Below are 17,277 nucleotides of genomic sequence, written 5' to 3' on the forward strand. Positions count from 1 at the left end.
CACGCGGCACGGAGTCCGAACTAGCCGGCATTTAAAAATGGCGCCGGCCGGCTTCATGCAAAGCCTGGGAAATTCAAATCCCGGGCTTCATTTGCAAGTTTGAACTAGCGGGGTAGTGTAGACATACCCTATGAAAGTTAATTTGAACTAACGTCTGTTAGTTTGAATTAACTTTGTAGTGTAGACATACCCTTAGGCTACGTCTACACTGGCCCCTTTTCCGGAAGGGGCATGTTAATTTCAGAAGCCGTAATAGGGAAATCCGCGGGGGATTTAAATATCCCCCGCGGCATTTAAATAAAAATGTCTGCTGCTTTTTTCCGGCTTTTAAAAAAGCCGGAAAAGAGCATCTACACTGGCCCCGATCCTCCGGAAAAAAAGCCCTTTTCCGGAGGATCTTATTCAAAGTAAGAATAAGAGCCTCCGGAAAAGGGCACTTTTTCCGGAGGATCGGGGCCAGTCTAGACGCTCTTTAAAAGCCAGAAAAAAGCGGCGGACATTTTTATTTAAATGCCGCGGGGGATATTTAAATCCCCCGCGGATTTCCCTATTATGGCTTCTGAAATTAACATGCCCCTTCCAGAAAAGGGGCCAGTGTAGACGTAGCCTTAGGCTGAGTCTAGACTGCATCCCTTTTCCGTAAAAGGGATGCAAATTAGACACAGCACAATTGCAAATGAAGCGGGGATTTAAATCTTCCCCGCTTCATTTGCATAAATATGGCTGCCGCTTTTTTCCGGCTCGGGGCTTTGCCGGAGAAAAGCGCCAGTCTAGACGGGATCTTGCGGAAAATAAAGCCTTTTCCAGAAGATCCCTTATTCCTGATTTTAAGCGATTGGTCGGCAGAGGAGCTCGCGGTTCATAATTGGACTTGCTGCGGGGGCGGTGACCTGATCTGCGGTCGACCTTAATCATTGGTTAATGTGGGTGGGGTTTGGATCCTGAAAATCGCGCGGGGAAGGCTGGGTAAACGGTGCTGGTCGCGCCTGTGTAGTGTGATTCTGCGTGCGGGAAGATGGTGCTCATCAAGGAATTGTGAGTCTTGGGCTGGGGAGTGGTCGCGCCTCATACTGATCGCTTCCCCCCGCCACTTTGTCTCTGTCTTCTCGCCGGCTCCGTGCCCCTCTTCCCCGTTAGGCCCTGCCCTAGCCCGTTCCCCCCCCTCCGGGCTGCTCCGTGTACCTAGGCCATATCTCCTCTGCTTCTTCCCCGCAATGCCTCCCCGTCTCTGGTTTCTCTCTGCTGTGGCTGCCACGGCATTTTCTCCTAGCCTAGCCCTGCCGCTTCCCGCCAGGCCTTTCTCCTGGTCCAGGTTTCTCACCCGCTCCCCCGCCCCGGGTCCACCTTTCACCTCTGCACCGTGTCCTACATTCCCCCCCACTGTACTTGTATCCCGCCTGCACCGTGCCCTGCTCCCCGGTTACTTGCTTCCCTCTCCTTCTGTTGCTAACCTATTGTGTAACGCCCTTGTCTGTAAGCCACGTGAGCACAAATAGCTAAATTGTCTGGTCTAGGACTAAGTGAGTTTTTTTTCTCCAAGACTAAAGTACTAATCAATAAACCATGGAATTGAGGCTGCTCAAGGAAGATGAGATGCATCTTAACTGTGATCTGGGTTTCCACTGACTTCTCATGGAGTAAAGAAAAATGCAGTGTTGGAGGGAAGTATACTGAGCCTGACTTCAGAGAGGGCAAGAGAGAATGAAGTGCTGGGAAAGTTCATACAACTGAAAAGCAGTAAATGTTGTGGCAACTTTTTTTAAAAAGGTGAATAGGATGAACTGAGTAATTATAGTCCTGTGAGCCTGCAATTGATCATAGGCAAGATATTGGAGTAGTTGATGCTGCATTCACTTACTAAAGAATTAAATGAGAGTAATCTAATTGATACACTTTTTTCCATAAACCAATTGCTGATTTGTAACTCAAGATCTGTGTTTATGAAATTGCAGGTTTAGTTTTTTAAGGTACTGTTGATATTTAGGTTTCTGTAAGGCACTTGACTTGGTACTGCATGCCACTGATTTAAAAAGATGAATACAATAAAATTATCATGGTATCAGTTAAATTGATTAAAACAGGCTAATTATTAAGTCTCAATCTAACTATAAAGAGGAATCACCATCAAGCAGCTGTATTTCCATTGAGGTCCTACAGGAGTTTTTGTGCAATTTAATAATTTTTATCAATGACCTATGACTAGAGGATGTGCAGTTGTATGACCTGATGTTGTGGCTTATGTAGTTAGGTCCTGTGATGCTGTCACTTGTATAGGTGTACGGACAGAGTTGGCATTGGGGGTTTGTTGCAGGGGTAGGTTCCTGGGTGAGTGTGTCTGAGGTGTGATGTGTGGCTGTTTGAAAGAATTTGCTTCAGGTTAGGGCAGTGGTTTTCAAACTTTTTGGCTAGATTACAATGAGCCTTTTTGGCCTTCAAATCCATGAATCGTTGGTTTGTTCTGAACTGTATCTTAAGACTCACTCGTGTCTAAGTAAATAATCTTGTGTACATGGCTTAATAATTGCTAAACAGATAATGATGATTTTACGTCACACATTCTTGCCTTCTGTTTCATTTTTTGTGGCAGGAGAACTGGAGGTTTCTCAAAAGGAAATAATGTTCTTTTGGCATCACTGGGGTGTATTGGCCACATGTTTTAAGCAATATGCCAGCTTTATCTCTCTTGCTAATAGTAGGGATGTTAGTGTATAGATATTTAAACGATTAACCAGTAAGTCCAGGCTTATCGGTTAATCCCAACGATGCACTCCCTCCCCTTGCTGCCTCTGTATCAAAGGCAACAAGTTGGGGGGGCGGGGGGGGGGGGGGGAAGGGAGGCCGGATCCAGCTGCCCCTCCCCCTGCTGCTTCCCTGAGAGGCCCAGCTGGGGGCTGGGATAAAATCCTGTTTCTCAGACTTGTGGGCCCCAGCAGCCTAGCTGGGAGTGACAGGACACAGTGGAAACTTTCCACCTATCTCCCATCTCACCTCAGGACATAAAGCACAAACTCTCCACTTCCCTCTCACCCCAATACCAGCACTTACCCCATGCAGTCAGATCCCCCCCCCGCACCCCCCTTCCCAAACCAAGAGGCTTGAGGAGAGTGCTGGGTTTCTGCCTCTACCTCTTTCTCCTCTCCTGGCAGAGACTACTCCTCTCAGCCAATTACTCTCTCCATCATCTCCCCAAACTCATCTACCCTACAACTCCCCCCCCCCCCCCCCCCCCCGCCCCCAAAGCCACTTCTCTCCCCTCCTTATCTGCTCTCTGAGCTCCTTCGTTTGAAGCTGCTCAGCAAGATGGCCCTTCTCCCAGCCAGTGGGCAGAGCTCCCTACCTGCCTGGGAGCTCTGAGCTTCTGGGAGGGGTTCATTAAACAGCTGTGGGGCCGTGCAGCTTTCAGGGACCCTAGGCATCAAGGGGCTCCCTGGGAGTGGGGCTAGGAGCACACTGGCTGCTGACCCTTGGGGAGCATTTTAGTAACTGTGTAAGCACTACAAATTGTTGCAGCTACAAGATTACTAAAATAATTGATATCTAAGATCCTTATTTTAGAGCAGAATGCAGTGGTTGAGATTGTGTTGTGACATGCAAGTGGGGACAAATATAGTAGTTACATACTTAAAGCTACAACTTGTGATGGTGGTCTCACCTGTTATGTAAAGGCAGGCGTAGGCACATAAGAAACCTCTAACAGATTAGGCTGTACAACAATTGTCAGATGCAAAGACCAACTGAAATGTTTTGCAGTTTCACTTTCTTAGCTTTAAAAACTGCATTTTTCTATTTTACTAGGGATGTTAGTTACATGCTAACAGCATCAAATTTTAGTGGTTACACGACTATTCAATAGTCTCTGGAGGTGGGGCCAGCAGCCAGTGTGTTCCAAGCTAGCGATATTAAATATCTGGTTAATTGATGAGTCGATTAACCTCATGAGTTCTTATTGGTTACTCGACTATTTTACAGTCCCCCGGGACAGGGCTGGCAGCCAGTGTACTCCAGCCCCACTCCTGAGGAGCCCCCTGCCTTGGTATCCGAGGCAGTAGCAATGGGTGCCAGGCAGGAGCTGGTCCATGAGGGGAGCCAGTTTAAAAACTAGCTCCCCTCGTGGACTAGCTGCTTGTTGCCCCATGCTGCTGCCTCTAATGCAGAGGCAGCAGTGCAGGGCAGTGGCAGCCTCTGTCTGGGGGGGCGGGGTGTCTGAGCTCCCAGACATGACGTGAGCCAGGCTGCTTGCCTGCATGGCTCCTAATACAGTTTAAATGAAGAGCAGGAGTAGGTCCTGGACCTGGTATGAGCCAAGCTGCTGGCTAGTCTGCTTAAAAAAAAAAAAAAATACTGGGGGGAATGTGTGTAGTCGATAGCATTAACCTATAAGCTTTTGCTTATCTGTTAATCGACTACACTATTACATCCCCGTTCCTGGGAAACCCCCTGCCACCCACACTGCTGCCTCTGCATCCTATCTGCTGACCCATGCTGCTGTCGCCTTTGATACAGCAGCTAAGATTCCTCTAGGGTGTGCTGCTGCATGGGCACGCACAAAGAATTTGAGTTCTGCCCACCTCCTCAGCAGAGAGGCGCAGCAACACTCACCTTTTTGGAAGGTAAGATGGTGGTGGGCTCTGTGGGAGAGAAGGGGGACAGAGTTGTGTGGTGGCTGCCCAGCTGCTGTGGGGGTACATGGTGGGTGTCCAGCCCCTGTACATGGGGCAGCCACCGTGCAGCCCTGGCTGTAGCTCCAGCCCTTCAGGGCTGGAGCTATGGCTAGGGTCATGTGGGGGATGCTCTGGCGGGCTGGGGCTGCGGGGGGAGCGGAAATGTGTGAAGCCAACAGGATTAATCAGTAAGCCCCAGGCATCCCTATATTTGACAGCTTATTGGATAGTCTACTGGAGTATTGACTACTTGCTTTCTCTTCTCTCCCCCCTCCCCCCCACCACACCCTTGCTACCTCTGAGAAGCAGCAAGTGTGTGTGTGTGGGGGGGGGGGGGGGGCATGGAAACAGCCACCATGCTCCAACTGCTGCCTTTATCAGAGGTGGTGGCGGGGATAGGGGAGGCTGGTCTGCAATTTAACATCCCTATTTGACAGTGCCTTGCTCTTTAATACAGCAATGCCTTACTATGTTGGTTTTGCTTCAGCTCAGCAGGTAATGGATAGCATTGACAGCGACTGACTTAAATGTGATAGTTCTTTGTTTTAAAACATTAGCTCCTTTTCACTTGTCCAGTGTAATGTCAAAGTTGGTGTTTGGAAGCAACTTCTGAAATATCTAGTAGCAAATAAAATTTCTTCATTCCCATTATGTTGAAATGTCTCTTCCTCTGCTGGTCATTGCCCTGAATTTTGGTTTTCTGAAGAAATTCCTGTTGTATCTGAAATAAGTCTTCCCTAATCTTGCATTTCTGAGAGTGTTGGTGACTTCCTTCAATTAAACATATTACTTTCTTGTACATAATAGGGATGTAAGTGACTAGTTGCTCCCCCCCGCCCTGCGTCTATCAGAAAGAGGTATCAATGGGGGTGGGGGAAGAGGAGGGGGAGCTGATTTCCCCCCCCCCCCGCTGCAGCTCGGGGGGGGGGGGCAGCGTTCCAACTTCGAAATGTATACAAGTCCCCGCTGGAGCTCTTGTATATTTCAAAGTGGAAGGGCCCACATAGAGCCCAGGGCCAGTGAGGCATCTGAATCTTTGAAATGCACAGGGGCACTTGTATGTTTCAAAGGCAGAACATGAGCTAGTCCTTACTGACTAGTTGAATGGTTGATGGAAATCCCATTGACTATTGGATTAGTTAATCAAAATTTAACATCCCTAGTACATAACTTAAACTTCTAGCCAGATTTCTGATGTTTAGTGCTCCAGTGTTAGCTTTAGGTATGTCTGAAGAATGTGTGACTAAATAAATGGGTGAACTAGAGTGCCTAGTTTTTAAGGAGGGGGCGGGGTGGTGACATGCGGTGTGACAGCGGCTCCAGGCCCCGCCCCCAGGCAGTGAATGTCACAGCCCCGCCCCCCCCTTCACCTCCCATAGTGGCACTCAGCTGGGCCGCCACGGGGGAGCAAGCGGCCGTTTGGGCTCCCCCGCAGCGGCCCACCTGAGCGGCGCAGAAGTCAGCCGAGCGCCACGGCGGGAGGCGAAGGGGGGCGGGGTGGCGACGTACATGGCCAGGGGGCAGGGCCTGGAGCCTCCGTCATGTCCTTACTGTGCTGATGTCTGGTCCAACCAGCCCAGGAGAGTTCGCAACCTGGAGCAGGCCCGGGAGGGAGGCACGGGCTGGAGGAGTACAAGCAGCTGCACAGCCAGCTGGAGAGAAGCGTCACTTTTAAGGGGAAAGTGCCGCTTCTCTCTAGCCACCTGCTGCCCCCTGCTCAGTCCTCCACTTGGTGCCTGTGAGTGGGGGCTGGGCGCTGAGCCTGGCTGGGGGGAGGGTGGGGGAACGAGGGGGAGGATGAGGACAACTGGGAGGCTGCAGGATCAGTGCTGGGGTGAAGGGAAACGGTGCAGGGGGGCAGCTGGAGCTCATAGGCAGCCACTCAGCCGGGCTGCCACGCGGGAGCAAGCGGTGCAAACAGCTGTTTGGGCTCCGTGCTCCCCATGCAGGAGGAGGAGGAGGAGGAGGAGAAGAGAAAAAGAGCGTGAGAGGCAGGAGATGGAGGAGAGCTGAGAGAGAGGGGGGGAGGGAGGAGGAGGAGGAGGGGAGAGAGAGACAGAGCAAGAGACCAGAGGCTCAGGAGAGAAGACCGATGTGGAGGAGAGACCTGAAAATCCCGTTTTATGACGGGCTAATTGGCTAGTAATGTAATAAAATTTAACATCCCAGTGGTTTGGGGGGGGGGGGGAAAGAAACCTCAGCAGCCCAACACTATAACTATCTTCCTCATTTTTGTGTAGTTCCCCTTTCTGAAATTAAATGCTCAACAGAAATTAAAAGGTACAGTAACAAAAGCAAGGGTGGGCAATAATTTTTGACAGGGGAGCTACTCCAAGGTTTTGGGAAGAGGTCGAGGGCCGCACTCTTCCATGATATTAATGGAGGAGGTGCAGGGTCTGGGATGGAGGTTGGGTCCAGAGGGGAGCTTGGGGTAAGGGACTGGGGTGCAGGAGGGAGACTGGAGTCTGGGAGGGAGTTGGGTGGAGCAGGTGGTTGTGACCTAGGGCAGGGGGCTGGGATGTGACCTAGGGTAGGAGGGGATTGTGATCTGGGGCAGGAGATGGGGGGGGGGGGGGCAGATCTGGGAGGGGGTGTGGGTGTAAGAGGGGGACAGAGGGTTTGGGTATGTTGGGGGGGGGGCAGAGAGTTGGGGCAGGAAAGGGGTGGGGTGCCAGAAGCAGGCTGTGGCCAAGAGACTTACTTGCCAGCTGCCAAACGAGCCTGCCTGCCTGCAGACTTAAAATGTTTCCCTGCCTGCTTGCCTGGCCATGTGCTTCAACTGAGCCCAGGAGAGGGGGTGTGATTCTTCTTAGCTGCCTGTTGTTCTAACAAGCAGTTCCCATTGGCTGGCTTCTGGCAGAAACCAGCCAATGGGAATGTGCTGGGGGCGGGGCGGCTCCAAACATGCCCCCCCCCTCCAGTTTTAACACAGAAAGGGAGCCCTGCAGCCACATTTCTGCCCGGCACGCAGAGCTGCTGGGGAGCCTGCCTGGGGCTCTCTGCTGCCTCCGCAGGCTGAATCCGGTGGCTTGGCTTTGTTACAGCTTCTATGCCAGCCTAAGCCTTCTGTAACAAACAATTTGCAGTGATTGGGGGAATAAAATTGTCAGATGTGTAGATGAAAATAATTTGGGGGGGGGGGGGTCAACATGGTTTCTGTAAAGGGAAATCATGCCTTACCAATCTACTAGAGTTCTTTGAGGGGGGGTCAACAAACATGTGGACAAGGAAGATCCAGTAGAAAGCCTTTGACAAGGTCCCTCACCAAAGGCTCTTAAGTAAAGCAAGTTTAATAAATAAGTTGTCATGGGATAGAGGGGAAGTCCTCATGGATTGAGAACTGGTTAAAAGACAGAAAACAAAGGGGAGGAATAAATGCTCAGTTTTTCGAGTGGAGAGAGGTAACTAGTGGGGTCTCCCAAGAGTCTGTCCAGGGACCCATCCTATTCAACTTATTTATAAATGATCTAGAGAAGGGGGTAAGCAGCAAGGTGGCAAAATTTGCAGATGATACCAAACTGCTCCAGATAGTTAAGACCAAAGCAGACTGAAGAGCTTCAAAAAGATCTCACCAAACTAAGTGATTGGGCAACATAATGGCAAATGAAATGTAATGTTGACAAATGTCAAGTAATGCCCATTGGAAAAAATAACCCCAACTATACATACAATATGATGGGGACTAATTTAGCTATAACTACTCAAGAGAGAGATATTGGAGTTGTTGTGGATAGCTCTCTGCAAACATCCACTCAGTGTGCAGAGGCAGTCAAAAAAAGAAAATAGAATGTTAGGAGTCATTAAAAACGGGATAGAGAATAAGACCGAGCATATCTTATTGCCCCTATATAAAACCATGGTACGCGCACATCTTGGATACTGCATACAGATGTGGTCTCATCTCAAAAAAGATAAATTGGCATTGGAAAAGGTTCAGAAAAAGGTATGGAATGGGTCCCATATGAAGAAAGATTAAAAAGACTGGGACTTTTCAGCTTAGAAAAGAGGAGACTTGGGGGGGGGGGGGGGGGGAATATGATAGAGGTCTATAAAATCATGACTGGTGTGGAAAAAGTGAATAAGCAAAAGTTATTTACGTATCCCCACAATACAAGAACTAGGGGTCACCAAATGAAATTACTAGGCAGTAGGTTTAGAACAAACAAAAGGAAGTTTTTCTTCACAGTCAACCTGTGGAACTCCTTGCCAGAGGATGTGGTGAAGGCTAGAACTTTAACAGGGTTCAAAAAAGAGCTAGATAGACTCATGGGCTGTGTCTACATGGGCACCCTTTTTCGGAAAAGGGATGCTAATGAGACCAGTCAGAATTGCAAATGCAGTGAGGGATTTAAATATCCCCGTGGCATTTGCATGAACATGGCTGCCGCTTTTTTCTGGCTCGGGGCTTTGCCGGAGAAAAGTGCCAGTCTAGATGCGGCTCTTTCGGAAAATAAAGCCTTTTCCGGAAGATCCCTTTTTCCTGATTTTAAGAGGAATAAGGGATCTTCCGGAAAAGGCTTTATTTTCTGAAAGATCCCGTCTAGACTGGCGCTTTTCTCCGGCAAAACCCCGAGCCGGAAAAAAGCGGCAGCCATGTTCATGCAAATGCCGCGGGGGATATTTAAATCCCCGCTTCATTTGCAATTCCGACTGGTCTCATTAGCATCCCTTTTCCGGAAAAGGGATGCTAATATGTAGGTACAGCCATGGAGGTTAGGTCCATCAGTGGCTATTAGCCAGGATGGGTAGGAATGGTGTTCCTGACCTCTGTCTGGAGGTGGGTGGCAGGGGAGGAGTCACATGAGGATTACTTGTCTCCTCCTTCTGGGGCATCTTGCATTGGCCACTGTCCCCAGACAGGATACTGGTCTGAATGGACCATTGACCCAGTATGGCTGTTCTTATCCTCTTCTGTGAAGTGACTTAATGCTTTGACATCTTAAGCAATGTTTAGCAAATTCCTTTGCCAAGCAAAGTAGTTAGCACTGGAGTGTGAAATGTGGGCTAGAGGTGTTTAACTAATCGAGTAGTTGATAGAATTTTTATTAACTCCTTGATTAGTCGATGAGTCGCCCGACTCAGTTCTGGCTTTCACCTGCTGCGGGACCAAACCCTGCTGCAGGCAGCCTGCCCCCTGGTGGGGTTGGGTCCTGCACCTGGCGCGAGCTGGAGCCACGCTTGGCTTCCTGCCCAGCTGGCAGCAGCCCCGGTATGTGGGGGGAGTCCCTGTAGGGATTTAGGACCCCTTCTTCCCCCCCCCCCCGCGCACAGGGACTGCTGCTGCAAAGTAGCCCTTGCTTGTGGCTGGGTCACTGGACAGGGGCTGCTTCATGGCACAAGAATTCTTAGTGGTTAGTCAACTATGTTCTATTACCTGCTATCTAACATCCCTAGCTGCTCTTGCAAATGCAGTGAAAAGCAATCTGTATTTACTTTTTTTAATGAGTACTTAATAGTTACAATAATTAAAGAAATTCAGTGCACTCAGATTTGTGGTCTTTCTCATTCATTCTCTTTGCATCTTCAGTAGTGTCCGGTATTTCCTAATTGTTTTATCATCATGAGTATCGGTACGTAGTTGCGTACTGCCTGGCTGGTAGACATGTTCACACTGCGTGAGCATGTCTACCTGCCAGGCAGTACACAATTATACAGTAGAGAGGAGGGGGGTGGGATGGAATCCCCTGGGCAGGACTAACCCGTGTGCCCCACCAAGACTGTGCGTGGGATGGGCAGCACTCCGGGAATCTGCGTGCACCTGGGCCAGCCCTGCTCCCTGCCAGCCGGTTCTCCTTCTCTTCTCTCTTCCCCCCCCCCCCCCCCCCCATCTGAGATCCGGTGTGTCCGGTATTTTTTTTAAATGATCTGGTAACCCTAGTACTGGGTCATGACCCTAAATTTGAAAATCCTTGGACTCAATGGTTTGGTGGTCCTTTCTTGCCTTAAACCAGGATTTGGCAATTTTTTTTTTTTTTTTTTTTTTAAACCAAAGAGCCAAACTGCATCATAATTCAGAACAAGTGGTCAACAAAGAGCCATATAAGAATGTCCATTTGCATGACTGAAAATATACAACTTAATATTGATTGACATGATGATTAATAGCATAAATGAAATGTACTCAGATTTTATTTAATGGGACTTCTGCTGCTGCCTGTTTTCGCACATTTCTTTAACGTTTACATCATAACTGGTCACATTAGGTTCATGCACGCATTCTAGCTACATGAGTAATTTACGTGTTAAAAATTTTTAATTTTTCATTTTAATTTAAGAAGTTGTATGTATTTTTGGGAATGATAAAAGAGCCATATTAGGTTCCATACTGAGCCATAGGTTGCAGATCCTTGCCTTAGTCACTTGGGATAGCCAGAGTTTGTGTCTGACATCACTTCAAGGTAATGGCAGAGCTGGATATAATTCTTGGGTCTCCTTACTTCAACCCCTCAAACTTTTTTATGTGTTACATGTGTTTTACATGGGATTGCACTTTGGTTAACTGGATTTTGCTTTAGGGATGTTAAAATACATTTATTTGTAAACGTTTTTCAGCGGCTATGTTTACATATGCAGGGGAGGCAGGAGATTAGCTTTTAAACTGGCTCCCCATGAGTACTGGCTCCTGTCTCCTCTCTCTTTTGGCACCAGCGAGCAGGGGGGCAGGCAGCTCCATGGCAGCTTGGTGCTTGGGTGGGTGGCTTTTAAATAGGGGGCCAGGGAGCTCTGCAGGAGCTGGTTCCCCACATGCAGTGTGCGCCCACGCCGCCCCCCCCCCCCCCCGGGTGTGTAACTGTGTTTTCAACTACACGGTCCCATCATATTGTGCATATGTTACTTTATGAATAATGTTCATTGACCACCTATGCTTGCTTGACCATAAATGCTAATACAGGTATTGCATATAGAACAGAGACGTTTGTGTTATGCATTCACTTGGTTCCTTTTCTCTTTCAGCCGAGTGGTTTTACCATGCTCAGTGCAAGAGGTACGTAATCTCTATCTTTCTTGTTGGACTTCATGGTCTTATTTTAAACACTGATTAGCTTGGATCCAAATGCACTAGTCCACCAGATGTGAATTACTGTCCCATCAGTCAGAGCAAACTTCTCAGCTCAATTAACTTCAAAGCAGACAAATGACTGAAGATCAAGAAACTGTAGCCACTTCTGAGCTGATGAAGAAAAGGGAAATTGTAAATCTCTTCCTTGCTGCAGAATTTTCCTGCTGTTGAGAGCATTGTGTGACTCCAGCTAATATACTTCTCTCTCCGATAAAGCAAGGATGGGGATATTCTTTGTGTCTGAAACTAAGCATTTAAATGTTGAAGTGCACTTAACAGGTTCACTCTCAGAAGTCCAAGTTGAATAGAACATTTTCTGTTTTAAGGGGAAACGCAACCTATATCTTCTACCTTCTGGCAGCTAGTTCCATCCACCTAAATAACAAAACTTTCATTGGAGAAAGCTATAGTCATTTTGATGACCTCTTGAATAACTGTGTGCATGTCGAAGCTATAACACTGGAAATAAAACTAATCATTTAAAAATTGTACATAAACTAAAAACACTTAAATGGCTATACTTTCTAAGGATGTTAAATTATGGTTATCTAACTAATCGTGTAGCTGATACAACTTGTGTCAACTTATGAACTACAGGCAGTCCCCGGGTTACGTACAAGGTAGGGACTGTAGGTTTGTTCTTAAGTTGAATAAGTATGTAAGTCGGAACTGGCGTCCAGATTCAGCCGCTGCTGGTCAGTTTCAGCAGCGGCTGAATCTGGACGCCAGTTCCGACTTACAACTTGTGTCAACTTATGAAGTCGGAACTGGCGTCCAGATTCAGCCGCTGCTGAAACTGACCAGCAGCGGCTGAATCAGGACGCCTGGGGCAGAGCAGCTGGGGTGCTGCCGGGTTGATCCAGTGGTGCCGAGGAGCAGCGCTGCGGGACCAACCCAGCAGCGCCCCAGCTGCTCTACCCCAGGCGTTGTGGGCAGAAAAGCCTGGTCTGCTGGGGGGAGGGGGCACTAGTCGTCCCCCCCCCCCCCCCCCCAAGCAGACCAGGTAGACGTGGAGCAAAGCCGCGGAGGGCGCCTGCAGCGGTACAGCCCAGACGCGCCTGGGCTGTCCCGCTGCGGGCGTCCTCCGCAGCTTTGCTCCCCGTCTCCCTGGTCTGACCAGGGAGACGGGGAGCAGCTTTTCTCGCCCCGGAGGACGGGAGCGGCGGGACGCCCAGATAAACGGCGGTCCCGCCGCCCATCTGGGCGTCCCGCCGCTCCTGTCCTCCGGGGCGAGAAAAGCCCCATTCGTAACTGCGGATCCGACATAAGTCGGATCTGCGTAACTTGGGGACTGCCTGTAGTGAACTTATGAACTATGCAGAGCCGTAGCGGGGGTAGCTCCAGGAGCTGGCTCGTGCCAGGACTGAGTAGTCCCAGCTTATGCTGGCTCCAGGAACCACCTGCGCTACAGCTCTGCATCTTAAATGTAGTAAGAGCATCTATGTTTAAAATGCAGAGGCACAGCGTCCTGGACCAGTGTAAGCCGGGACTGCTCGGTTCCAGCTCATGCTGAGTCCAGCAGCTTCTGTTTGCAGCAGCCAGTCCTGTCCATCGCAAACAGAGGCTACTGGATTCAGCGTGAGCCAGGACCGAGCAGTAGCCTCCGCTATTTCTCTCTTCCTCCTCCTTGCCCACCTCTGATAGAGGCAGTGGCAGGGGCGAGGTGGCTTTTAAGTCTGCTCCCCCCAGCACTGGCTCCTGTTCTTCTCCCCCCGCCCCCCTTGTTGCCTCTGAGGCAGGAAGTGGGGGGGAAGCAAGTAGTCATTCTCCAGTGTGCATTTTCCTTTATACAGGTTGAACCTCTGTGGTCTCAGACTCTCGCTGGTCTGGCAACATCCGTGGTCCAGAAGGGCCACAGATGTTACAGGACTAGAACCCCAGCAGCAGAGGTTGCCGGTGGCTCGAAGTGGGGGCCAGTGGGATGGTGTAACCCACAGCTGGTGGGGCAGGGAAGGCAGCGGAGCCCGCAACTGGCGGGACCGCCGATAGCTCTGGTGGGGCCAGGAGGCTGGGAGAGGAGCCTAGTGGGGAGGGTGGCGTGCTCCCCTCCCAGACATCCCGTGGTCCAGAAAGCTCCCTTGTCTGGGACCTTTTAGGTCCCGAGGGTGCTGGACCAGGGGTGTCCAACCTATAGTAAAAGGTCAGTTCACTTGCATGTAATCATGTCGATACAAAGTTTGCTGCTTTAAATTGAAATATCTAAATTCTGACACTCCTCTACACTGTTGTCCTGTCACATTTTAACTTTGAAATTTTGCATCTCTTAATTTCAGTATCAAGTTGGGCAACTTTACTCTGTGGCAGAAGCTAGTAAAAATGAAACAGGAGGTGGTGAAGGAATTCAGGTCTTAAAGAATGAGCCTTATGAAAAGGATGGTGAAAAGGGACAGTATACCCACAAAATCTATCACTTAAAGAGGTAAGGGATGTGTGTGTTGTAGCTCTGTGGGAGAGCTCCTACCCTATGATTCCCCAGCTCTTTTTTCATTGTGAGAGCACAACACACTTCAGCTCTGGCCAGGAAGTGTTCAGAGACCATCTAGACTTTTAAGAAGGACAATGGGGAGCAAGAAGAGCATGCTGTGAAATGGGTCTGAATATACCCCCCCCCCCCCCGAAAGTGTCAGTTTTAGGCACTTTTCTGCTGTGTTGTGCAGCTCATCACATTGCTCACATTCGGGGTTGACAAGTTATGGAAAACCCTACTCGCCAGACAAAAAAGGGACTCGCCACCCTCCCCCACAAAGTGGTTTTTTTATGGCATAAATTCCTAATAAGAACAGTAATTACTAATAAGTTAACAAATATCACCCAGGTTATTAATAAATCTTATAAACCTCTACCTTTTCTCTCTGCTGCCATGTCTCCTCCCCTTGCTCCATCAGCTCCCCTGGTGCCTGCTGCCCCCCAACCCCTCACCCTCCTCTGCTGTCCTGACTCCTGCCCTTCTCACTGCCCTCAGCCCTCCTGTGACCTGCCCCCTCCGCCAGCCCTTCTCTCCTCCCTGTGCCCACTTCTTCAGTAGCCCCACTCTGATCATGTGAGCTACCCCTCCTCATCCCCTCTCCTAACACCTCCCTCTACACACCTGCCCTGCCTCTCTCCTCTGGTGCTGGTCCCTCCCCTGCAGGTGTCTGCCCTTCTGCTTCACCCCCAGAATCTCCTCGCACCTGCACCCTCCTGGTTCCTCCCCCTTCCCTCACTGCCCCTGCCCCCTTTGCTCTTTTTCCCTGATACCCACCCCCTCACCACCCTCTGCCCCCATTCCCCTCATGCCCTTCTGTGCCCTCACACATGCCTTGCTCCATCCCCGCCTTCCTCATGCCCACCCCTTCTTTCAAGCCTTCTCCCAGCACCTCCCCCTCCTCCCTCTAGCCCCCAGTGCCCTTCCCCTCTCCTCTCCCAGCATCACCCTGTCCCCCCCTCCCACTGACACCTCCCCCTCCTGCCCTTTTCCTCATTGTCTGCACTTGGCCCCCTGGTATTTGTCTCTCCTGCACCCCTGTCCCATGGTGCCTTCCCCTTTCTTCTTCCCCTCCCCAGGGGCCAGCTCTAGGTATTTTGCTGCCCCAAGCAAAATGTGTCCCCCCCCCCCCCCCCTTGTTGTCTTTTACATTTGCATTTTGCAATTTTTTTTTGTTTTTCTTTTTTGTCCTGGCATTTTAGCCCTATAAATAGGAAATAGCATTTTCATTCCTCTTTTTTTTCCATGAAGGCAAAGGTGCTTCAAGTGAACTCCCCCTTTCACTCACTGCTGCTGGGTCACAGCAGCATTTTCCCTGCCCTGTCCAGCCCCTCCCTATGGACAAGCACCCCTCACTCCCAACCCACAGGGGAAACAGGGTGCAGGGACAGCACAGAGCCAGAGGGGTGCAGGGAACAGTGGGGGAGTACGAGGGTGGCGTGGGGAACGGGAAGCACAGAGCCAGAGGGATGCAGGGATTGGGGGGAGCAGGGTGCAGTGGAGGCACGGAGAATGGGATGCGGGGAATGGGAGGGGCAGAGGGATCGGGGTCTAGGGGCAGTGCAGGGAACGGGTAGCACAGAGCTGGGGGGGCAGGGATTGGGGGGAGCAGGGTGCGGGGTGTAAGGGTGTCGCAGAGCCAAAGGGTCGCAGGGAAGAGGGAGAGCAGGGGGTCCGGGGTGCAGTGGTGGCGTGGGGAACCGGTGGCACGGAGACAAAGGGGGGCTGGGGCCGTGGCAGGACTGGAGCCGGCGGGGCGGGCCCTGGCTGTGGGGCAGGCCCTGGCTGTGCCACGCGCCGCAGCCAGCTCCCAGGGACACATGGCCAGAGCCGAGCTGCTGCGGCCCTTAAAAATCAGCGGGGCCAGGTCACGCCCGCGTCCTGGCATCCTGCCCCGCCTCCTCGCGCTGGAGCTGCATGCAGGCAGTCCGGTGGGAAAAATCACTGCACTTCCCCCTTCTCAGCGGCGCTCTGCTCCTCCGCCAGCCAGCGGATCGGATGGGGCCACGCCACCCATAGTGCGGGCTTCAGCCAGCCCATCACAACTGCCCAGTCCGCCCCTGCACTCGCCAGCTGGAAAAAATCTACTCACCGCGGGCGAGTGCATTTGTTGAGCCCTGCTCATGTTAAATACATACGTTTTACCAAAGGCTGTGATATTTCAGCCTGTGGCTTTTAGTGAAGAAACTTGTGGCAGCTGCATATCCCTGCTAACATGTATTTTTTTTATGTGACTTGACTGCACAGGCAAAGGTATCATGTGAGCACTACCTCAGCTAGGCTACAGGCCTCGGGACTGTCCCTGAAATTGAGCCTTATTTACTGCCAGTGAGCTTGGTTTTGTTTGACCATCATGGAAGAGGTCATTTGAGGTCGCTTGCTTGCTGTTTTGATACACGCAAACCAGTGTGATGGGTTGAGTATAAAAAGTGGTTTAATACCTTGGCTGCAATTACCTTCAGCTTCTACTCTTGAAAGGGAAACCACTCCCCAAATGAGATCATAACCCCAAATAAATTATTCAGGCAAGCCCCCTTTAACAATTAAAGGGGGGGATGTACACACTGATTGCTTCCCCAGGTAACAATTATTTACACTGGGCTTGATAGTAAATAGAAGTGATTTTATTAAGTACAAGCAGTAGGATTTAAGTGGTTGCAAGTGAAAACAGCCAGAGCAAAGTACAGTAAACTTCCAATAATCCGGCACCTTTAGGACCCAGGGGGTGCTGGACTATCAAAAGTGGGGGCTATGAGGGGTCTGGGGTGGGGTGGGGGAGGATGCCATCTCAGACCCCTCATAGCCCCCCCCCTTCCGATAGTCCGGCTCTGGCCCAGGCGTCCCTGATTCAGCTGCTGCTGGTCAGTTTCAGCAGCGGCTGAATCGGGGAAGCCGGGCCCAGAGCAGCTCCAATTGTCCGGCTGCCCCAAGCACTTCCGGGTTCCTGATGGTGCCGGACCATCAGGAGTGCTGGAGCATTGGATGCCGGACTAATGGAGTTTTACTGTAGATTATAAATTGAAAATAACAGAAAACATATAGCTAGTTCTAACACTAAAACCTCAGTACAAAGTTGCCCTAAAACTGTTCCT

At 50.4% G+C, this 17,277-nt stretch overlaps 1 protein-coding gene across 11 annotated transcripts in view; it reads left to right on the top strand.

Moving 5' to 3' along the window:
- The first annotated feature begins 889 nt into the window (after positions 1-889).
- The window catches only part of LOC106731943 (phosphatidylinositol transfer protein beta isoform-like), a 167,646-nt gene continuing 151,258 nt past the window's right edge, over positions 890-17,277 (top strand). For 2 of the 11 annotated variants that reach the window (XR_016348242.1, XM_089775100.1), the window contains exons 1-3: positions 911-1,035; positions 11,616-11,646; positions 13,995-14,140. The gene's annotated coding sequence lies outside the window, so the exon portion shown is untranslated. Of the gene's footprint in view, positions 1,036-11,615; positions 11,647-13,994; positions 14,141-17,277 lie in introns of all 11 variants that reach the window. The other 9 variants (XM_075915695.2, XM_089775098.1, XM_089775099.1 and 6 more) reach the window with 9 other exon arrangements.

The sequence above is a fragment of the Pelodiscus sinensis genome, chromosome W (assembly GCF_052426305.1).
Source record: "Pelodiscus sinensis isolate ZL-2025 chromosome W, ASM5242630v1, whole genome shotgun sequence".
NCBI lineage: Eukaryota > Metazoa > Chordata > Testudines > Trionychidae > Pelodiscus > Pelodiscus sinensis.